The following is a 23,603-nucleotide window of genomic DNA, read 5'->3' as shown; positions in this document are numbered from 1 at the left end:
ATACATGGTTAGCAGAATTGAACTTGATGAAAATTCAGCAAAGGAAACTGAAGAGAAAAATATTCCAAAAACATTGAGAGAGGTGAATTTTAAGAACAAGGTAAGATACAGTGTCAAATGCTGCAGAGGTTGAAAAGAATGAAAATTGGGAAAAGACAATTGATTTGGAAATTAAGAGATTACTAGTAAATTTGGAGATATTAGGTTGGGTGAACGATATTAGAAGCTAGATTATAGAAAGTCAAGAGAGTGAGAGAAGAGGATGTGTAGAAGCAAATATTGTAGACACCTTTCTCTAGGAGTTTAGCCCAAGAGGCAGGAAAGATCAGTATAGTAGTAAGGATTGAAGGATTGAGAGGTTTTAAGATAGAGGGATATTCTGGCATTTTTGCTGTCAACAGGGAAGCAGTCCAGAGATAGGGAACAATTGAAAATAAGTGAGATTAAGGGTATAATAAAAGGCATAATCTTTGAAGAAACTGGGTAGAATAGGGACTTTCACATTTCAAAGAGATGTCCTTGGCAAGAAAGAACTCTACTTTCTTTTCCACTTCATTTTCTATTCTCTTTCCTTTCTATTCTAACTTCTTATAATATGACTTCCTACCTCATCCTTCCCTCCAAACTGCTCTATTGAAAGTTTCTAATGATCTCTTTTTTACCAAATCCAATGACCTTGTTCTCACTCCTTGTTCCCTCCTACTTTCTGAAGCCTTTGACAATGTCCATCATTGTCTTTCTTAATATGATATTAATACTCTTTCCTTTTTAATTTTTTCAAGATATCATTCTCTAGGACTTTTGGGCAAAGCCAAGATGATGGCATGAAGCTAGCATGCTCCCAGAACTTTTGTCATTAAATGAAGATTCTACACTGATTATAAAACTAGAGATTTCACCCCCAATAAGGACAAGATTGAAACAAGTTTTCAACTCTAGACATTGTGGAGGTTCTTCAGTGAAGGTCTGTCTCCTGGTGGGTAAGGGGTGGGGAAGTAAAGCTCATCTAGACAGGTCAATGGGAAAGCCAGTGGGAGGCTTTTAGCCACAATGAAGTTCAGGGCCCAGAAGCTAGATAGCAAGAGAGCAAGGAGGGTCCCAACCCCGAACAAAGTTGAACCTTGGAATACTGGTGCAAAAGACAGGACTGGATGGGTAACAAACCACTTCATAGGCAGAGCCTGGACATAAAGGAGGAAACAAACCTCTGCATAGACAATACCTGGGCCATATAGGAAACATCTTGTGATAAACTAGAGATCAGACCCCAGTCCCAGCACAAAAAAACTTGTGTCTATACCCTCTCTATCCCAGAAGCAGAGTTCATACAATCAAAATGATTAAACCTCATAGAAAATCTTAAAAGAGAATTTAAAAACTAAAGAAGAAAGCAAGAAGAAAAATGAAAAAAAGAAATGAGAACCATGCAGGAAAATTATAAAAATTAACCAAAGCAATAAGCTCCTTTAAAAGTAAAAACAAACAACTGGAAAAAGAATGTAATGCTTCAAAAAATAAAATCAACAAGTTGGAAAAGGAATGCAACTCAGCAAAAAAGTAAAATTAACTAACTGGAAAAGGAAACACAAAAGCTAACTGAAGAAAATAAAACCTGAAAAATTATAATTGGACAAATAGAAACTAATGAATATGAGATACCAATATTTCATCAAACAAAGTAAAAAGGTTGAAAAAACTGAAGAAAACATAACATACCTTTTAGGAAAAACAAATGACTTGGAAAATAGATCCATAAGAGATAATTTAGCAATTCTTTGTCTACCAGAAAGTCTAGATCAAAAAAGGGTCTAGAAAATATTTTCAGAAAATTATCAGGGAAAATTGTCCAAATCTGCTAGAGCAAGGAGAAAAAATAATCATTGAAAGACTACACAGAACTACCCCAAAAAGAAACCTCAGTATAAAAATGCCATCATAACTAAATTCCAGAATTCTCAAATAAAGGAGAAAATACTGCAAGTAGTGAAAAAGAAACAATTAAATACAAAGGAAGCACAGTCAGACTTGCACAGGACTTATTAGCTTCAACACTGAAGGGCTATAGAACCTGGAATACCATATTTCAGAGATCAAAGGAACTTGGATAACAACCAAAAATATTTTTCCCTGCAAAATTCAATATAATCTGTCAGGGGAAAAAGATGGATGTTCAACTAAATTGAGAACTTCCAAAAATGCCTGATCAAAAAGACTATTCTGATTGAACAGAGAAGCCAAGACTCAAGAGATGAATAAAAAAGGTAAATGGAAAATGGGGAAAAACAAAACAAAATTAAGAACATTAAATTGTTTACAAATCAACAAGATATGATTATGAGAATTGTATTTCTTTTAAGATAGTTAAAGGGTTGAATATAGTTGAAGAGCTTGTACTTAGAGGATATGATTATGATTGATAGCTATCTTTCTTTTGAAGAGGACCTACTATGTTTGAGACAAATTATAGGAATTCCAACTGTCACTGATTAGATCAATACAAGATCAGAATGCTCTACCACAGGTCAACCACAAATAGTCCAGGTGAAAAGTTGGGGTGTTTACTCTAAACTATCTATCTCATGTTTCCTTTGACCTACTTCTGTGTTGCTCATATTGCACAGAACTTTTTCTGATGAGGGCAACCTATACCAGATGGTCCTGTACTGGTGTCTTCCTTACCTTAGAATCAATTTTAAAGTTCTTGAGAGAAACCTTCAGAGTTCTCCAGTTCTTAAAGTACTTAGAGATACTATCCTTAATTAAATTAGAAGTGACTTTACTAGAGCTTTAGCTCTCATGTGTCTATGGGTGGTACTTGAAAAGGGAATAAAGTATAAATTGAGTATAATTTGATGTGATTCATGACTCTTGGGAAGTGTATTTCTAATGAGACCAGGAGGGGAGGGTACTTAGTGACTATGAAGGAATACTGTTTATCAATCAATGAACTTTTGATTGATTGTTTTTTAAATGATAGTACTTTGAGCTTATCAAGCAAGCAAACAATCCAAAATGAACCTATGATTGATTGTATTTTCATTGGTAATACTTTTAAAATATTGAAAAAATAAAAAGAACGTGAAGTTTAGGCAGTAGGATTAGTAACACCAGGTGAAAAAGCACAAAAACCTTTTATAGTAGAGGGAAAGAAGGGAGGGGTATGAACACTGAGCAAATTCTACTCAAAATATTTGTCCCAGAGAGGGAGTAAGATACCATCCCAATTGGGTTTAAAAATCTATTCTACTCTACAAGGGAAGTGGGCCGAAGGGGGGGGGGGAAGAAAAGGAAGATGGGCCTGATAAAAGGGAAGGAGAAAGTATAAATGAAAATAAACTAAGAGTTAAAATTTAAAAGATAAGCTAAAGCAGAAAGTGAAAAAATATTGGTGAGTAGGAATAAGAGTAAAGGAAAGATTGCAGGTACAAGTTACAATATGGCTTTGAATTGCATATATTGTAGTTCCCCCTGCTCAAAATAAGATTGTTTCATACTATCCCTGTTTAACTGGACTGTAGTAAGACAAGGATGCTTGGTCTCAAACATTTAGATCATTGATAGACTCAAAAGTACTAGTCAGGCAACTCATTTTTTTGAAATGTGTACTTAATTTTTTTTAAGGTTATGTTACTTTCTGCCACAATGCCAACTGATATGTTAGAAGTGACCAAAAAGTTCATGAGAGATCCCATTCACATTCTGCTGAAGAAGGAAGAATTGACCCTTGAGGGATTAAACAATTCTACATTAATGTTGAAAGAGAGGAATGGAAGCTGTATACTCTTTGTGACTTGTATGAGACACTGACCATTACCCAGGCTGTTATTTTTCTGAATACGAGACAAAAGGTAGATTGGCTGACTGAAAAGATGCATGCCAGGGATTTCACAGTTTCTGCTCTGCATGGTGACATGGACCAGAAGGAGCGAGATGTTATCATGTAAGAGTTCAGATCAGGGTCAAGCCAGGTTCTGATCACTACAGACTTGTTGGCTCATGGGATTGATGTACAGCAAGTGTCTTTGGTTATAAACTATGATCTCCCTACCAATCATGAAAACTATATTCACAGAATTGGCAGAGGTGGTCAATTTGGGAGGAAAGGTGTGGCTATAAACTTTGTTACTGAAGAAGACAAGAGGATGCTTCGTGACATTCAGACTTTCTACAATACTACAGTGGAGGAGATGCCAATGAATGTGGCTGATCTTATTTAATCCCTGGGAGATGGTTTTGAATGCTGTGCTCGCTTTTGCTGAATAGGTGATTCACAACGTGCATTGTGCTTCTTTCTTTGGTAATATTGAATCTTGTCTCCATGCACATAATGGATCAGAAATACAGATTTTGATAGCAAAGAGACTTTAGTTGTGAGCTCTTGTGGGGAAAGAGCTACTATTGGCTTTCTCCTTTAGAGTTAGCCTGTTGGGGTTGGGTGTAAAAGGTATGGGGTCTGTAAAATCTTTCTTTATTATAAATTTATTTCCTAGTTCTGTAGAAATGGTTGTATTAGATGTTCTCTATCATTTAATAATTTACTTGTGGACTAAAAGATATAAGTGCTGTATACAATCAGCCAATTATGTTAAACTAGCATATCTGCCTTTATTGTGTTAGTAGACTGAATAGGAAAGGCTTTTCAAATGGACTAATATTTTTAAGAATGCATTTGAATGCATTTTGTTTGGTATTGTATTTATTCAATAAAGTATTTAATTAGTAAAAGAAGAGTAAAGAAAAGAGAAAAGTAAAAAATAGGGAAAGATAACATGGAAGGAAATAAAGAATTAATAATCTTAACTGTAAAAGTGAATGGGATGACCTCTCCCATAAAACAGAAGTGCATAGCAGAATGGATTAAAAACCATTGTACAATATGCTGTTTACAAGAATCATCTGGACTGTTGCAGTGGAGCCAAGATGGCAGAAAAAAGATATCATGTTCCCTGAGTGTTTCCCTGCACAATGTTAAATGAAGTCTCTACACAGACTTAAAAGACAGATCCCACCGAAAAGACAAGATTGAAATATATTTTCAATTGAAGGCATCATGGGGAATCTTCAGTGAAGATCTATCTCTTTGGGGGAAAAGGGGAAGCAATATCTAGTTAGGTGGAAGAGTGAGAAAGTCAGGCTTTTAGCCACAGTGTAGTCTTTGTCCTGGCAGCTAGAAAACAGTGCAGGTCCCAAAATCTTGATAAATAATAAAATTAAAAGCAAGAAAATCATTGACTTAATAAATAAAACTAAGAGTAGATTTTATGAAAAAATCAAAAATAGATATTTTGATTAATACAATTCAAAAAAGAAAGCAGGCAGGGATGTTCAATATTAGGAAAGCAATCAAATAATTAAGCATATCAATAATAAAAACAACAGAAATGATATGATTATCTCAATTGATGCTGAAAAAGCCTTTGACAAAATACAAAAATCAATTCCTATTAAAAACACTCAAATATAGGAATAAATGGAGTTTTTCTTAAAATAATAAGCAGATCTAAACCAATCAACAAATATTATATGTAACTGGGATAAACTAAGAGCATTTCCAATAAAATCTGGAGTAAAACAAGGATGCCCATTATCACCATTACTATTCAATGTAGTATTAGGAATACTAGCTTTAGCCATAAGAAAAGAAAAAAAAATCAAAGGAATCAGAATTGGCAACAGTGAAACAAAGCTTTCACTCTTTAAAGATGATATGATGGTATACTTAGAGGAGCCAAGGAAATCATATAAAAAAAAGAAATTTAGCAAAGTAACAGAATACAAAATAAATCCACATAACTTATCAAAATTTCTATATATGACCAACAAAGTTCAAAAGCAAGAGATTGAAAGAGAATCCATATAAAGTAACTTCAGACAATATTAAATAGTTGGGAATCTACCTTCCAAGACAAACTCAGAAATTGTAGGAACAGAATTGCAAAGCACTTTTCACATAAATACAGTCAGATCTTATCAATTGGAAAAGTGTCAATTGCTCATGGTTAGGACAAGTGAATATAAAAATGAAAATTCTACACAATTTAAAGGACTTATTCAATGACATACCAATCAAACTGCCAAATAATGATTTTACCAAGCTAGAAAAAATAGTAAAAAAAATTCATATGGAGCAACAAAAGGTCAAAACATCAAGGGAACTGATAAAAAATGTAAAGAATGATAACCTTGTTCTACTAAATCTAAAACTATATTATAAAGCAGCAGTCATCTAAACTGCCCAGTATTGGTTAAGAAACAGAGCAATCAATCAGTGTATTAGCATAGGTAAAAAAGAAACACTACTAAGTGACTATAGTAATCGCCTGTTTGACAAACCCAATAGACATAAGTTTCTGGAATAAGAACTCACTATTTGACAAAAATTGTTGGGAAAACTTGAAAATAGTATGGCAAAAACTAGGCATAGACCCACATCTCACAACCTATATCAAAATAAAGTCTAAATGAGTACAGGAATTAGACATGAAAGGTGATATCACAGAGCAATTAAGAAATCAAGAAATTATCTATCAGATTTATGGAAGGGGAGAAATTTATGATTAAATAAATAGATTGTTATACTTTGCAAAATGGATGATTTTGACTATATTAAATTATAAAACTTTTGCACCAATAAAACCAATGTTGCCAAAATCAGAAGGAAAACATAAATCTGAGAAACAATTTTCATAGCTTGGAGTTCTGATAAAGGTCTCATTTCTAAAATATATAGAGAATTAAATCAAATTTATGAGGTTACAAGTCATTCCTCAATTTATAAATGGTCAAAGGATATGTTCAGGCAGTTTTCAAGAGAAATTAAAGCTATATAATTATATGAAAATATGTTACAAATCATTACTGATTAGAGAAATATAAATTAAAGCAATTTTTAAGGTATCACCTCATGCTTATCAAATTGACTAAGATGACAAAAAGGGAAAGTGATTGATGCTGGAGAGGTTGTGGGATGATTGGAACATTAATACATTGTTGGTGGAGTTTTAAACTTATTCAACCATTTTGTTTGTTTTTGTTTGCAATGCAATGGGGTTATGTGACTTGTCCAAGGTCACATAGATAGGTAATTAACAAGTGTCCTTAGGGCAGATTTGAACTCAGATCCTCTTGACTCCAGGGCCAGTGCTCTATCCACTGAGTACCCTAGCTGCTCCCCATTCAACCATTTTGGAAAGCAATCTGGAATTGTACCCAAAGGGCAAGAAGACTGTTCAAAACCATTTGACCCAGCAATATCAATGCTAGGCCTATATCCAGAAGAAATCACAGAAAATGGAAAATGTCCCACATGTTAAAAAATATTCATAGCACCTCTTTTTGCAGTAGCAAAGAATTGGAAATTGAGGGGATGCTCATCAACTGAACAAGTTAGGTACATGAATATTATTGAGTGGTATTGTTCTATTAGAAACCAATAATGGCTGGACTCTAGAGAAGCATGGGATGAATTACAGGAATGGATGCTGAGCTAAGGGAGCAGAGTCAAGAGAACATTGTACACATTAACAACTGCATTGTGAATTGATCAACCTTGATGAATGCAGCTCCTTTCTAAAGTCCAGAGAGCTAGGACAACTCTAGCAGATGTTATGGACAATGCTATCCACATCCATAGGAAGAAAAAAATGCAAAAAAAACCCAAATTAATCTACAGAATCTGAATGACCACCACATTCACTTTTAAAAATTTCTCTTATGTTTTTCTTTCCTATCTCATAATTTTCTTTGTTCTATCTTAATCCTAGTAATTCCTCATTAAATGACTAATCTGTAAAGATGTTAAACACAAATGTGTATGTACAATGTTCACCAGATTGTTATTGAGGGGAAGTGGGTAGGAAGGGAGGTTGGAAAGAAATTAGGTAACTTATAAATTTGCATATATATATGTCGATTAATGTTGAAAATTTTTCATAATATGTAATTGGAAAAATAAAATAAAATATCAGTTGGGAAAAAAGTTTTAACAAAAGATATCATTCTTTTGTGATTCTCTGCCTACCTTTCTGACTGTTCTTTCTCTTTCTCCTTTGTTGTATTCTCTTGCAGATCACTCTTTCTAATGCTAGGGATCCCTCAGTGTTCTATTTTGGTCTTTTTCTCTTTTCTCTCTCTCTCTCCCTCTGCTACTTAGTGATCTAATCAGCTCTCACAAATGTAATTAACATCTTTATAATAAAAGTTCTCAAATTTACCCATCCTGTCCCAATTTCCCTAAGGCTCTCCAATGCCCTATATCCAACTGTCTTTCAGGTATCTTAAATTTGTTGTCCAGTACACATCTTAAATTCTACATATCCAGAACTGAACTCATTATCTTCACCCATGAACTTTTCTCCCTTTCTAACTCGCCTATTTCTGTAGAGGGTAATACCATCCTACCAGTCTTTCATATTTAGATCCTGGATATCATTTTAGACTCTTCATCATCCATTCCTTTTCTATCCAAACTTCTGTCGATGCTGATCAATTTCTTTTTTTCAATATCTCCTAAATATGTTCCTATTGCTCCTCTGTCATCATCATGGTGTAGGCCTTCATAACCTCATGACTGGACAATTGCAATAACCAAATTGTTGGTCTGTCTAATTCAAGTCTTTTCCTCACTAAAAAGCCAGACTCCATTGAGTCATCAAAGTGATTTTCATAGACCACAGATCTGACCATACCTTTTTTCTATAAATTCCAACAGCTCCCTATTATCTCAGGGATCAATTAAAAAATTCTATTTAACCTTCAAAGTCCTTAAAATCTAGCCCTTTCTTAGCTTCCCATCCTCTTTAACCTCATTCTCTACCATGCACCCTTCAGCAGAGTGACACTGACCTCCTTATGTTTTCTGAACAAGACACTAGGTATATTCTCTGCCTGCTTCTCATGTCTAGAATCTTCTTTCATATCTTGAATACTAGATTCCCTATTGTCCTTTAAGCCCCAACTAAAATCCCATCTTCACAACGAATCCTTTCCCAGGCTTTCTTATTTCTAGTGCCTTCTCTCTTTTTATTATTGGCTCCCACTTTTCTTTTGTAGCTTCCTGATCATCTAAGGACATTAAGATACCAGACTTGAAGAGTCTATATTGAATTTTTTAAATGATAAAGAGCAAAAATACCCTCTTCTGATGTTTCAATATGAATTGAGGGAAGAAACCTCATTTGAAAAAGTCAATTGCATTCTTGTGACTTATCCTCACTGTGATAAGACAAAGTATACCTCATTGTGTTAAATGTTTGATGACTTCATTCATCTCAAATCTGTATTCCTTACTCTCCTGAACTTTCACTATAATGTCTGAGAAACTTCTTTTTCCTAGTATACACATATTGGGAGTACCATGTGCTTTTGGGGTTTGCCTCTTCTCCTTCTTGGCTAGTTCCTCTCATATCTTCCCTTGTATGGAAGAAATTCACTTCATTTTTTCACCAGATTGTACTACTGAGTCTCTTGAATTTTGTTTTGTACATTGATTCCCATGAAGTAGCTTAACTTCCCAGCTTCACCACCACAACCATTAGAAACTGTATTCTTCTTACCCCAATCCCATTGGAGTAAAAGAAATAAAAGGTCCTTAAATTTAGGACATATTTTTTTACTTGCTAATGTTTGTATTCCTTTTTTTAATTTATTTTCTGCTAGGCATTGGGATCTGATGACTAGTCCAAGGTCACATAGCTAACTAAGTGAATATTAAGTGTCTGAGACTGGATTTGAACTCAGGTCCTCCTGACTCCATGGTTGATACTCTATCCACTGTGTCACCTAGCTGCCCCTAGCATTTGTATTCCTATCACTTATTGTATAGCATGGAATATATTAAGTGTCTTAGAATATAATATAGTATATATTAAATGATTTAGTAAATGCTTTGTGATTGACAGGTTTACAAGCATTTCATTTGTCCCAACATTAGAGGGTCTATTGCAGTTACACATCAAAAAATAAGGGACTAAAAAAGACTAATGACTACAAAATTTAATGTGTTCTTCCAAACCAATAATTCATAAAAAAGGACAGTGATGAGTCGGCCACTGTTCTCACATTTCTGAGACATCTAGCACATTTATTAGCTATTAATCCACAACTTTAACCAGGTGAAAGGGGAAAAAATATCATGTCAATAACAGATATGCTGTAATGATACATGTGAGTCAACATTTTACTGAACAGTATCCAGTCATTGAATATATCTGAAAAATGTAAAACATAGATTTAGCTCAGTAATTGAGACATTCTAGTGTTCTCTAAGAAAAAGAACTATCAATTCAAGATTGATGCTTAAATTATGGAAATAAATTAAGCTCTTAAATTATGGAAATTAGTCTTTTCAACAGATTATTAATAGCAAAAGAAATATGGTCAGAACGTTTTGAGCCTTTCCTTTCCTGTTATTATTTTTCACTGGCTATAACAGTTCTGAATATTGATGAAATTATTATTTTTCAATGATATTTTATTTTTTCCTTTATATGACATGAAAGTTTTTCAATATTCATCCATTTGCTTATTTAAAAATTATACATTTTCTGCCACCCTCCCTTCTTACTCCCATCCCCATAGCAGTGAACAGTCTACAAAAGTTGTACATGTACATTCGTATTTAACATGCTGACATATTAGTCATTATTTAAATGACGAACTGTGAGTAAGGATAAAAGAAGAAAACCATGGGATAGTAAGGAAAAGAAATGAAAAGTTTTTAAAAAGGTTAACATAGTCTCCAATCAAATTCTGCGGGGTTCTTTTTTGTTTGTTTGTTTTGTTTTCCTCTGGCTGTGGTTGGCGTTGTCCATAACAGATTTCCCAAGATTTCCCTTGATCTTAGAACTCCTGAGAGGAGCTGTATCCATCATTATTGTTGATTCATAATTCTTTGCTCCTTTCATTCAGCATCAGTTCATGCAATTCTTTCCTAGCTTCTCTAAAGTCGACTGTTTATGAATTCTCATAGAAAGTTGAATTCCATAACATTCATATAGCATAACTTGTTAAGTCATTAACTGATTGTTGAGTATCCCATTAAATTCCAAATCTTTGCCACTACAAAAAGACCTGCTATAAATATTTTTGAACATATGTGACTTCTCTCATTATTTATGATTTCTTTTGGATATTGGTCTAGTATTGGTATTGCTGAGTCAAGGCTATGGTCAGTTTTATTGCTCTTTGAGCATAGTTCCATATTGCTTTCTAGAAAAGCTGGATTGGTTTACAACTCCAATAACAATGCATTAATAACCCAATCATCTCATAACCTCTCCAACACTGATCATTTTCTTTTATTGTCAGAGCCAGAGAGATGTGAAGAAGACACTCTCAGTTGTTTTAACTTGCATTTCTCTAATCAGTAATGATTTGGAACATTTTTTCTTATGATTACATAGCTTTAATTTCTTCATTTGAAAATTGCCTATTGATATACTTTGACCTTTTTTCAATTGAGGATTAACTCATAACCTTATAAATTTGTTTCAATTCTCTATATATTTTAGAAATAAGATCTTCATCAGAACCCCTAGCTATGAAAATTGTTTCAGTTTTCTGTTTTCCTTCTAATCTTGCCACATTGGTTTTATTAATACAAAATTTTTTCAATTTAATATAGACAAAATCATACATTTTGTATTATATAATGTACTCTATTTTTTAATTTGACCATAAATGTTTCCTCTTTCCATGGATTCAACAGATAGAGTATTTCTGGATCTGATAATTGCTCCATACTATTGCCCTTTGTGTCTAAATCTTGAGTCCATTTTGATCTTATTTTGTTTTAGGATGTGAGATGTGGGTTTACATCAAATTTTTGTCACAAAATTTTCCAGTTTTCCTAGTAGCTTTTAGTGAATAATGAGTTCTTATTCAAGAAGCTAATGTCTCAGGGTATGTCAAACAACACATTATTTTACTGTATCTCTTGTACCTATTCTAATTCACTTATCCATTACTTTTATTATTTTATCCAGTACCAGGTAGTTTTGATGTCTGCTGGTTTTAGAGCTGGTACAGCTAGGCCACATTCTTTTGCAATCTTTTTCATCAATTCACTTGATATTCTTGATCATTTGTTATTCCAGATAAATATTGTTCTAGGGGAAGCTATGTGGCGCAGTGGATAAAGCACTGGCCTTGGAGTCAGGAGTACCTGGGTTCAAATCCTGTCTCAGACAGTTAATAATTACCTAGCTGTGTGGCCTTGGGCAAGCCACTTAACCCCCATTTGCCTTGAAAAAAAAAAAGAAAAACCTAAATGTTGTTCTATTCTTTCTAGCTCTGTAAAATAGGTGTTTGGAAATCTGTTATGACACCGAATATTATCTTGGACTACCCATGAATAATTGACCTTTTTCCAATTGTTTAGATTTGACTTTATTTGAATGAACATATTTTGTAATTTTTTCATATAGTTTCTGGGTTTATCTTGGAAGTAGATACTCACATATTTTATGTTGTCTATGGTTGTTTTAAATGGAATTTTCCTATCTCTTTCTCTAGACCTTAGTTTTGTTTTTGTTTTTGTTTTTAGGTTTTTGCAAGGCAATGGGGTTAAGTGGTTTGTCCAAGGACACACAGCTAGTTAATTCTTATATATCTGAGACTGGACTTGAACTCAGGTCCTTCTGACTCCAGGGTTGGTGCTCTATCCACTGTGCCACCTAGCCACTCCTAAACCTTAGTTTTTAATATATACAAATATTGATAATTTATGCAGGCTTATTTTAAATCTTGCTACTTTACTGAATTTCTTAATTTTTCCAGTAGTTTTTTTTTAGATTTTTTGGGGGTCCTCAAAGTATATCATTCATCACATCATCTACAAAGTGTGAAAGTTTTACTTCCTCATTGCCAGTTCTAATGCTTTCAATTTCTTTTTCTTGTCGTTTTGCTGAAGCTAACTTTTCTCATACTATATTGAATAGTAGTGATGATAATGGCTATGTTATTTCACCCCTGATCTTATTAGAAGTGCTCCTAGTTTATCCCCATTACATATAATATTTTTGACAGTTTTAGAAAGATACTTTTTATTATTTTAAGGAAAACTTCATTTATTCCTATACTCTCTCATGTTTTTATGAGGAAAGGATGTAGTATTTTTTCCAATGACTTTTCCAAAGAATTGAGATTTGATTTCTCTTATAATATTTCTCTTTGTTATTGATATGTTCAGTTATGTAGAATGCTTTCCTAGTATTGAAGCATCCCTACCTTCCTGTTATAAATATTACCTGATCATGGTGTCTTAGACTTATAATGACTTGGTCTAACTTTTCTAAAATTTTACTGAAGATTTTTACATCAATGTTCATTAGAAAGATTGGTCTATAATTTTCTTTGTCTTTGTTGGATCTTCCTGGTATAGGAATCAGCACCATATTGGTGTTGTAAAAGGAATTTGGTAGAACTTCTATTTTTAAAAATAGTTTATGTAGAACTGGAATTAGTTGTTCTTTAAATATTTGTTAGAATTCACTTGTAAATGCATCTGGAGTTGGAGACTTTTTGTCAGGGAATTTATTGATGGTTTCTTCAATTTCTTTTTTGGAAATGGAGTCAAGTATTTTATTTCCTTTTATGTTTTTGAAAATATTCATCCATTTTCCTCAAAACATCAAATTTGCACCCAAAATGCAGTTGGGTGAAATACCTCTGAATTATCTCGATAATTTCTTCCTTATTAGTGGTGAGTACATGCCTTTCATTTTTGACACTGGTAATTTGGTATTTTTCTATCTTTTAAAAAAAATAAAATTAACCAAAGGTTTACTTATTTTTATTATTTTTATCATAAAAAACAACTATTAGTCTTATTTATTAGATCAACGGTTTTCTTGCTTTCAATTTTATTAGTCTTGCCTTTGATTCTTAGAATTTCTAATTTGGTATATAATTGAAAGTTTTTCTTTGGTCTTTTTCCTAGCTTTATTCATTGCAAGGCCATTTCGTTGATCTCTTTTGGTCTATTTTATTCATATAAACCTATACAGATAAAAAATTTTCCCTAAAACCGCTTTGACTGCATCCCACAAACTTTGATATCATATCCTATTGTTAATTTCTAGGAAGAAATGATGATTATTTCTATGATTTGTTGTTTGATCCATTCATTCTTAAAAATTATTAAATTTCCAATTAATTTTTGGCTTATTTTTCCATGGTCCTTTATTACATGTAATTTTTATTTCTTTATCATCTGATAAAAATATGCATTTATTATTTCTGGCTTTTTGCATTTGATTCTAAAATTTTTATGCACTAGTACCTGGTCAACTTTGGTACAGATGCCATGTACCACAGACAAACAGGTGTATTCTATTCTATTCCCATTCAGTTTTCTCCAGAGTTTCATCATAACTAAGTTTTCTTAGGTTATATTCACCTTCTGAAATTCCTTCATGTTAAGTTTGTGGCTAGATTTATCTGAGAGAAGGTTGAAGTCATAGTTTTATTATAGTTTTGCTGTCTATGTCTCTTGGTAATTCATTAAGCTTTTCCTATAAGAATTTAGATTCTATACCACATGGTACACATATGTTTAAAAATGTTATGTCACTGCCTATGCTTTTTTTTTAGAATTTTGCAAGGCAATGGGGTTTAAGTGACTTGCCCAAGGCCATAGAGCTAGGTAATTATTAAGTGTCTGGGAGTTCTGGGGAGGAGCCAAGATGGTAGTGCTAACCTAACCTGCTCCCAGAGCCTTTTCCTACCAAAGACAAATGAAGCCTTTATTCTGACATTCACACTACAGATTCCCTCAAGAAAAAGAGAAGATTCAAAGATGTTTTCAACTGTAGAAATCATGGAAGATCTTCTGTGAAGATCTGTCTCTTTATGAAAGAATTGGAAGTAAAGTCCAGGAGGCGGGAGGGCAGGGAAAGCCAGCAGGAGGCTTTTAGCCACAGTGCAATCCAGGTCCTGATAGCTTAATAATAACAGGGGACCCTGCACCTAGATAGCAAGCAAACCAGCAGGGAGAATCCCAACCCTAAACAAAGTCTGAACCCTAAAAACACCGGGGTAAAAGACAGGACTGAGTTAGGCACATTCTTCTGTTAAGTCAGAACCTGGACATAAAGGAGGAAGCAAATCTCTGCAAAGACAAAGTCTAGACTGCATAGACAGCATCTTGACCAACAACAAGCCAAAGATCAAACCCAAGCCCCAGCAAAATAAAAACTTAGATCTATACTCTATATACCCCAGGAGCAGAACTATAACAAGAAAAATGAGCAATTTTCCTCACACAATGACCCGAACTGAACAGAGAATTCAATTGCCAAATACACATCTGAAAAGTTACATTAAAAAATAAAGGTAAATGAAAAAGGGGACTGAAAAAACAAAATTGTTTTAAACAAATGTTGTTCCCTAAAAGGGAATTTGTAACAATTCCAATTCTTTAGAACTTTATTTCTCTTAGGAAAATTAGAGGATAGAATATAATTGAAGAGAATGAACCTAAAGTTTAGGGGTATAATTGGGTCTTGTCTCTCAATTGAACAGGTCCAAGATCATATCACTATGTTTGAGATAAAAAGCCCTGCAAAAAAAAAAGCAGGTGGTTTAACTTCAACTTAAGTGTCTCATTATACTTTGACTCACTTTAATAACAAGGCACTAAGCACCTGGTCTAATGAGGGAACCATAAGCTGGAAGGACCTGAGACAATGTGCCCTTACTTACAATCATTTGTGCTTAGAGATCTTCCAGATTCTTACATTTAATTAGATCAGCCTCTGCTTCTTCACTTAAGAAGGGGTTAAATACTGTGGGTTGGGATGGGAGTAAAGGATGACAGACAATTGGCCTTGGTTCAAGGAGGGGAGGTAAAATGCAAAATAAAATAGGGGGAGGGTCACAAATAGTTCAAGAAATGATATGGCTTTGGATAATACTTTGAGTCATGAAGAGGACTGTGTGTGCTTTGAGATATTTGAGAGGGGGTAAGGTAAAAGATAATTATAATTACAATTTGATGCAAACTGAGTCAATGCTGCTAATCAAGCAATCAATAAACAAACTGTGATGATATCTTGATAACAATAAGAACTTAATCAAGCAATCAATAATCAAACTGTGACTGATGATACCTGATTAATAATATTAGAGCACCAAGGGAAAAAGATTTAAACTTTTAGAGGAAAAGAAGGGAAAACGTGAATGCTAAGTAAATTCTATTCAATAGATTTAGCCTAGCAAGGAAATAACATACATTCCCACTTGGGTTTAAATATAACTTAATCTACAGGGAAGGCGGGGAGACAGGGAATGGAAAAGATAAGGGAAGAAGGGACTGATAAAAGGGAAGGGAACATATAAACGAATAAACTGAAAGTTAAATTGCTAAAAGAAAAGTCAAAGGGGAGAGGTAGTAAAATTTTGGTGAAGAGTAATAAGAGAAAAGGAAAGAGATAAATATAAGTAGAGAAAGATAGCATGGAGGAATTAGTAATCTTAACTGTAAATGTCAATGGTATAAACTTCCATAAAATGGAAAGGGATAGCAGAATGTATTAAAAACCAGAATACTACAATATGTTATTTACAAGAAACATATTTGAAACAGGGTAAGGATAAAAGATAAAATATATAATGCTTCAGTGGAAAAAAAATATGAGGTTGCGATCCTAATCTCAAAGTAAAAGCAAAAATCAATCTCATTAAAAGGGAAAAGGAAGGAAACTATCTTCTCAAAAGGCACCATTGGTAACGAAGCTATATCATTATTAAACATGTATGCCCCTAGTGGTATAGCATCCAGATTCCTAGAGGAAAAACTGAGTAAATTTCAAGGAGAAATGGACAGCAAAACTTTAATAACAGGAGACCTCAATCTCCCTCTTTCAGAACTAAATTAATCTAACAACAACATAAGCGAGAAGAAAATCAAGAAGGTGAATGAAATCTTGGGAAACTTAGATATAATAGAGCTCTGGAGAAAACTTAATGGGGATAGAAAAGAAGATACCTTTTTCTCAGCAGTATATGAAACCTTCACCAAAACTGACCATGTACTAGGGCACTGAAAAACCATAAAATCAAATGAAGAAAAGCAGAAATAATAAAATCACACTTCTCAGCCCTTAATACAATAAAAAGCACATGTAATAAAGGGTCAGGGAAAGATAAACCAAGAACTATTTGGGATTAAATAACTATCTTAAATAATATGTGGAACAAGCAACAAATAATAGAAATAATCAATAATTATATCCAAGAAAATGATAATAATGAGACATCATATCAAAATTTATGGGATGCAGCCAAGGCAGATTATAGGGCAAACTTTATATCTCTAAATTCCTATATAATTAATATAGAGGAAGAGGAGATCAATGAAGTGGGTATGTAACCAAAAAAGCTAGAAAAAGAACAATCCCAATTAAATACCAAATTAGAAATTCTGAATATCAAGAGAGACAGTAAGTAATAAAATGGAAAGCAAGAAAACCATTGATATCATAAGTAAAGCTAAAAGTTGTTTCATGAAAAAGCCAATAAATTGATCTGGTTAATCTTATTTAAAAAAGAAAGAAGATAACCAAATTACCAGTATCAAAAATGTACAGGATGAACTAACCACCAGTGAGGAGGAAATTGAAGAAATAATTCAAAGCTGTTTTGCTGAACTATATGCCAATAAACTGAAGAATTTGAGTGCAATGGATGAATGTTTACAAAAATACAAACTGCCCAGATTAACAGAAGAGGAAATAAATTACTTAAAGAATCTCATTTCTGAAAAAGAAATTGAAGAGAGTATCAATAAACTCCCTAAGAAAATGGCTCCAGGTCCAGGTAGATTTACAAGTGAATTCTACCAAACATTTAAGAAACAATTAATTCCTATTCTACATAAACTTTTTTAAAAAATAGCAGAGGAAGGAGTTCTGCTAAACTCCTTTTATGATACTAACATGGTACTGATACCTAAACTTGAAAGAACCAAAACAAAGAAAATTACCAATCTCCCTAATGAATATTGATGCAAAAGTCTTAAATAAAATTTTAACATTGAGACTACAGCAAGTTATTACCAGTATAATACACCATGATAAGGTTGGATTTATACCAGGAGTCTGGGATAGTTCAACATTAGGAAAACACTAAACATAATTAAACATATCAGATGGTGAAAAAGCCTTTGATAAAATACAAAATCCATTCCTATTAAAAATACTAGAAAATTTAAGGATAAATTGAATTTTCCTTAAAATAATAAATAGTATCTATCTAAAACCATCAACAAATATTATAGTTAATGGGAATAAATGCAGAGCATTTCCAATGTATTCTAGGTGAAACAAGAAAGCCCATTATCACCATTACTATTCAATATGTCTTGGAAATGCTAACAGCAGCAATAAGAGAAGAAAAAGAAACTGAAGGAATATGAATTGGCAGTGAGGTACTGGTTAAGAAACAGAGTAATGGATCAGTGGATTAGGCTAGGTTCAAAAGAAACTGCATTAAATGACTACAGCAACCTACTACTTGACAAACCAAAAGACATTGGCCTCTGGGATGAGAACTCACTATTTGACAAAAATTGTTGTGAAAACTGGAAGATACTATGTCAAAAACTGGGCATAGATCCATATCTCACACTCTATACTAAAATACAGTGAAAATGGATGCAGGATTTAGACATAAAGAACAATGCCATAGATAAATAAATAGACCAAAAAATAGTCTATCTGATCTATGGAAAAGGGGTCAATTTATGACAAAACAAGTATTAGAGCACATTATAAACTGCAAAATGAATGATTCTGACTATATTAAATTGAAAACTTTTTGCACTAATAAAATCAATGCTGCCAAAATAGAAGAAAAACAAAAAAGAGGAAAACAATCTTCCCAATTGGGAGTTCTGATAAAGGTCTCATTTTTTAAATTATATATATAGAGAGAATTGCATCCAATTATACACACACACACACACACACACACACACACACACACACACACACACACATATATATATATATATGTATATATATATATATATATATATATATATATATATATATATATATATATATATATATATGTATGTATGTATAAGGCCACGGGTCATTCCCCAATTGTTATCAATAGTCAAAGGATATGAACAGACAGTTTTCAAAATGAGGAAACTAAAGCTATATATATTCAAATGAAAAAATGCTCCAAGTCACTATTGATTAGAGAAATTCAAATTAAAACAACAATGAGGTATCATCTCACATCTATTAGTGTAGCCCAGATGAGAAAATGGGAAGATGAATAATGTTGGAGAGGTTGTGGGGGGATTGAGAAATTGATGCATTGCTGGTGGAGTTGTGAATGGATAAAACCTTTTTGGAGAGTAATATGGAACTATGTCCAGAGAGCAGTAAAACTTCACATCATTTGACCCAGCAATTCCAATTCCAGGACTAAATCCAGAAGAAATTGTAAAAAATGGGAAAAGTCCTACATGTTCCAAATATTATAGCAGCTCTCTTTGTAGTGGCAAAGAACTGGAAATTGAGGGGATACCTATCAATTGGGGAATAGCTAAACAAGTTTCGGTACATGAATACTATGGAATATTATTATTCTATCACAAACCATAAACAGTTAGGCTCTAGAGAAGCATGGGATGACTTATGGGTTCTGATACAGAACAAAGGGACTAGATTCGAGAGAACAATGTACATACACATCAACCTTGAGATGGAAAACCTTGATGAATTCTTGGGCAACTATAATAGACTGGTTATAGACTATATTATTCCCAACCAGAGGAAGGAAAACAAAACAAAACAAAACACACAGAAAAAAATTACTTCTATCAAATCTGATGAATACTTCATAGAAAGTATCTTTTATGAATCTCTTTCCCTTAATTCTAATTCCTTATGCCAAAAATTGCTATTCTGTAAATATGTTTAACATAATATGTTTATAAAATACTAACCTGACATTTCCCTAACAAGGGAAGGGTAGTGGGAAGGAAGTGTGTAGGGAATTTCATTTCTTTTGCATTTTAAGGATTTTTGCTTTTGCTTCATCTGAGAATTGCTATCCTTGACTTTTTTTACTTCTCCTGAAGCATAATATATTTTGCTCCAATCTTTTACCTTTACCCTGAATATCTGTGCTTGAAATGTTTTTCTTGCAAACAATATATTTTAGGATTATAATTTTATTCTATATTGCTCCCCACTTCTTTATTATGGGGAGAGTTCATTTGAATCACATGTATAGTTAAGATTACTAAATCTGCATTTCCCTCTATCGTGTCTTTCCCCATTTATACTTTCTACTTATTTCTTCTCACGTACTCACAATATTTTCCTGCCCTTTCCCTTAACTTTTCTTTTAAATTTTAACTCTTACTTCACTTTGATAGTTGTCTTCATCTTCCCTTTTATCAGTCCCTTCTTTTCCTTTCTTTCCCTTCTCCTCCTCCATTTCATTTTGGAGTAGAATAGATTTTTAAACTCCATTGGGAATGTATATCATTCCCTTTCTAGGTCAAATCTATTGAGAGTAGGATATGCTCAGTGTTCACACCTTCCCTTTTTCACATCTCTTGGGTCTTTCTGCCTCTTCACCTGATGTGATTTATGCACTAATGCCCAGCCTTTCCCTAGTATAGTTCTTCTTTTTATGTCTTTATTGTCTTGACCATGTTTTGTGACTCCCCTTTGTTAAATAGGCTCTTTTTTATCTGTCCTAATAGAAGTACCATTCTCAAAGGTTGATTGTTTGATTGATCTATATGCATTGTTGCCTCTTATTCACTGAGTACCCTCCCCTCTTCTGTCTGCTTAGAAATACACTTCTCGGTATCAATACTGAGTAAATTGTTGAAAGTGCAGCAATCCTGATCTCAAACAAAGCAAAAGTAAAAAATTGGTCAAATTAAAATAGATAAGAAAGGAAGCTACGTCTTCCTAAAAGAGAGCATAGGCAAAGAAGTAATATCAAAATTAAACATGTATGTACCAAGTAGTATAGCATCCAAATTCTTAGAGGAGAAGCTACATGAATTGCAGGAAGACAGATAGCAAAACAATATTAGTGGGAGATCTCAACTGCCCTTTTTCAGAATTAGATAATTATTATTGTTCTTTGAGAAATCAAGAATGACTTAATTTACGAAAAAATTATAAATACTTCCATGTGTTGATACTGAATTAAGTAAGCAGAACCAGGAGAACATTGTATATTAGCAACATTGTGAGATGATCAGCTGTGATTTCCCCAGAGTCTCTCAGTGGTTCAGCGATGGAAACAATCCTGAGAGATCTGTTATGGAAAATTCCATCCAGAGGAAAAAAAAAACTATGGAGTCTACATATAGAGCAAAATATATGAAATACAGTTTTTAAAATTTCTTTTATGTTTTCCTTTCTTTCTCTTGGTTTTTTGTTCTCCTTATATGAATTTCTCTTTCATAACATGACTAAAATGGATCTATGTTAAACATGATTATACATTTGCAAGTTTTATCAGATAACTGCAATGGGAGAGAGGCTGGAAAGCAGGGAAGTAGAAAAATATGGAACTCAAAATCTTGCAAATGGATGAATGTTGAAAACTACCGTTGCATGTAATTGGAAAAATTAAATTATATTATAAAAGCTTATCAGTATCATGCGATTTAAGTATATCCTCAGCAGAGAACTGTATATACATATACAGAAATTGAGATAAGAATGTGCCAGCAAGACCAAAATTAAAGGAAATGAGAGAACAACTTGCAGTATCTAGTGTTGACAGAAGAAAAGAAAAAACAAAAAACAAAATTGTAATCATGAATACTATTACTCTAAACTCACACATTAAAAAGGAAGTTTCAAAACTGGATTAGAAAACTGAAATCAATAATTGCTTGAATGGAAAAAAAAGAAATAAAGCAAGAAAAATAATTTATAAATATAGGTTAGAATATAATTAATTATACATTAAATTAATCCTCTTAAATAGGAGTTAAATAATTTCCTATGCAAAATAAATAAAAAAGAAATGGAGAAGGTAAAATTTTTATGTAGGAAATTTAGGTATTTTAGCCATAAAATGACCTTAAATAAAGTTACAGTATGTAATGAAGAAACCAAAAGTCATAGAAACTATAAATAATTATAAAAAAGAATGATGTTGAGAAACCAAACAAAACTTTATGATATACAGCTTAAGTATTTATTCAATGAGAAAGGGGGAGAGAGAGAGAGAGAAGAGACCAAGAGAAAGCACCTGTTAAATTTTCTGTTGTCACACATTTTCATACTTAGACTGTTTATCACAGGCTAGACATTTGATGATGAATTTTTTAATCCATGAAACCTAAAAAAAAATAGACATCTACAAAATATGTGGAATTGCTTTCCATTTCTATAGGGATAGTATTGGAGTGACATCAATAAATGTTGAGAGTGTTAAATTAAAAGTTTTAAACCAGTCATAAATGCTAATTTTGCTATTATTACTATTTACTATTATTAATCTATATGATTGTTTAAGTGACTATTGATTAGATAGAGTCATAAGAATAGGGCCTCATTCAAATAGCCATGTAAATAATGTCTTAAAAATATAGTGCTGGGAATACAAATGCTCATGTTAATAGAATCAAAAGAAGATAGAAATTTAAATGTTCTCTGCTTTAAGTGGTTTATAATTCAAGCATGAAGGTAACTTGGTTGTTTCGAATATAGAAAAAACAATCTCAGAACTGATCAGACTGACATCTCTCACTAATCACTATTGTGCTAAGTTATGGTGAGTAATATGAAGTATGTTACATGACTAGTGAGGTATATAGATTTGGAACTTTTGAATTCCTGAATACCTAGCAATCCCTGCTTCCCAAAATACATAGAAAATGAGACTAGAGACATTCATGTATTCATGGAAAATTGGGACATAGGTGGGTAAACAGAACAATTTAATTAATCCAATCCTCTAGAAGAAAATAGCTCACTTGTGTGGGGTTAATGAACTCTTCCAAGGGCACTGAGTGGAACCATGTTACCTCCAAAGAACTCATTGACCTTACAAGGATGAATACTTTTCTATTAGAGAGCACTTTCTGCACTAGTCATTAAAAACCATAGGATATAGGCTCACGTTTGTAAGGCATCAAGTTATGACAAATATTGGAATTGTTTTCCTTGCACACACATCAAATATAATTTTCATGAGAGCTAACACTAAAATGGAATAACATATAAAAGGGGGGAATAATTTTTCCCTTGTACTTTAAGATATGCCCTTTTTTGAGAGTTTGGAGGTCTAAAAACTGGGAGTGTCTTATGCAGTGGTTGTAGATTTTTTAACTTGTATTTCCCACTTTTTCACTCTTGCTGTCTTTGCACTCATTATTTCACATTTGTTACCAGTAACAATCTGTCCAGAAATGACTCAGAAAAGATTTTCATAGTGCTGAATTCAACTTAAAAGTGATGCAGTTTGGTCCTCCTCTAACTGAGTAAACAATCCAAGACTGAATCCAAGAAGAAGAAACCTTACTGAAAACACCAGGGGAGAAGACAATGTGAGGTAAATCAGTCAAATGGCCTGATGTGGAGAGGAATTAAAGATATGGACTG

General features: G+C 33.0%; 1 pseudogene; it reads left to right on the top strand.

Moving 5' to 3' along the window:
* The first annotated feature begins 835 nt into the window (after positions 1-835).
* On the top strand, positions 836-4,258 carry LOC141499329 (eukaryotic initiation factor 4A-II-like; annotated as a pseudogene).
* Positions 4,259-23,603: the final 19,345 nt, after the last annotated feature.

The sequence above is a fragment of the Macrotis lagotis genome, chromosome X (assembly GCF_037893015.1).
Source record: "Macrotis lagotis isolate mMagLag1 chromosome X, bilby.v1.9.chrom.fasta, whole genome shotgun sequence".
Lineage (NCBI taxonomy): Eukaryota > Metazoa > Chordata > Mammalia > Peramelemorphia > Peramelidae > Macrotis > Macrotis lagotis.
The sequence above is the reverse complement of the archived record's forward strand: the minus strand, read 5'-3'. Positions and strand labels throughout refer to the sequence as shown.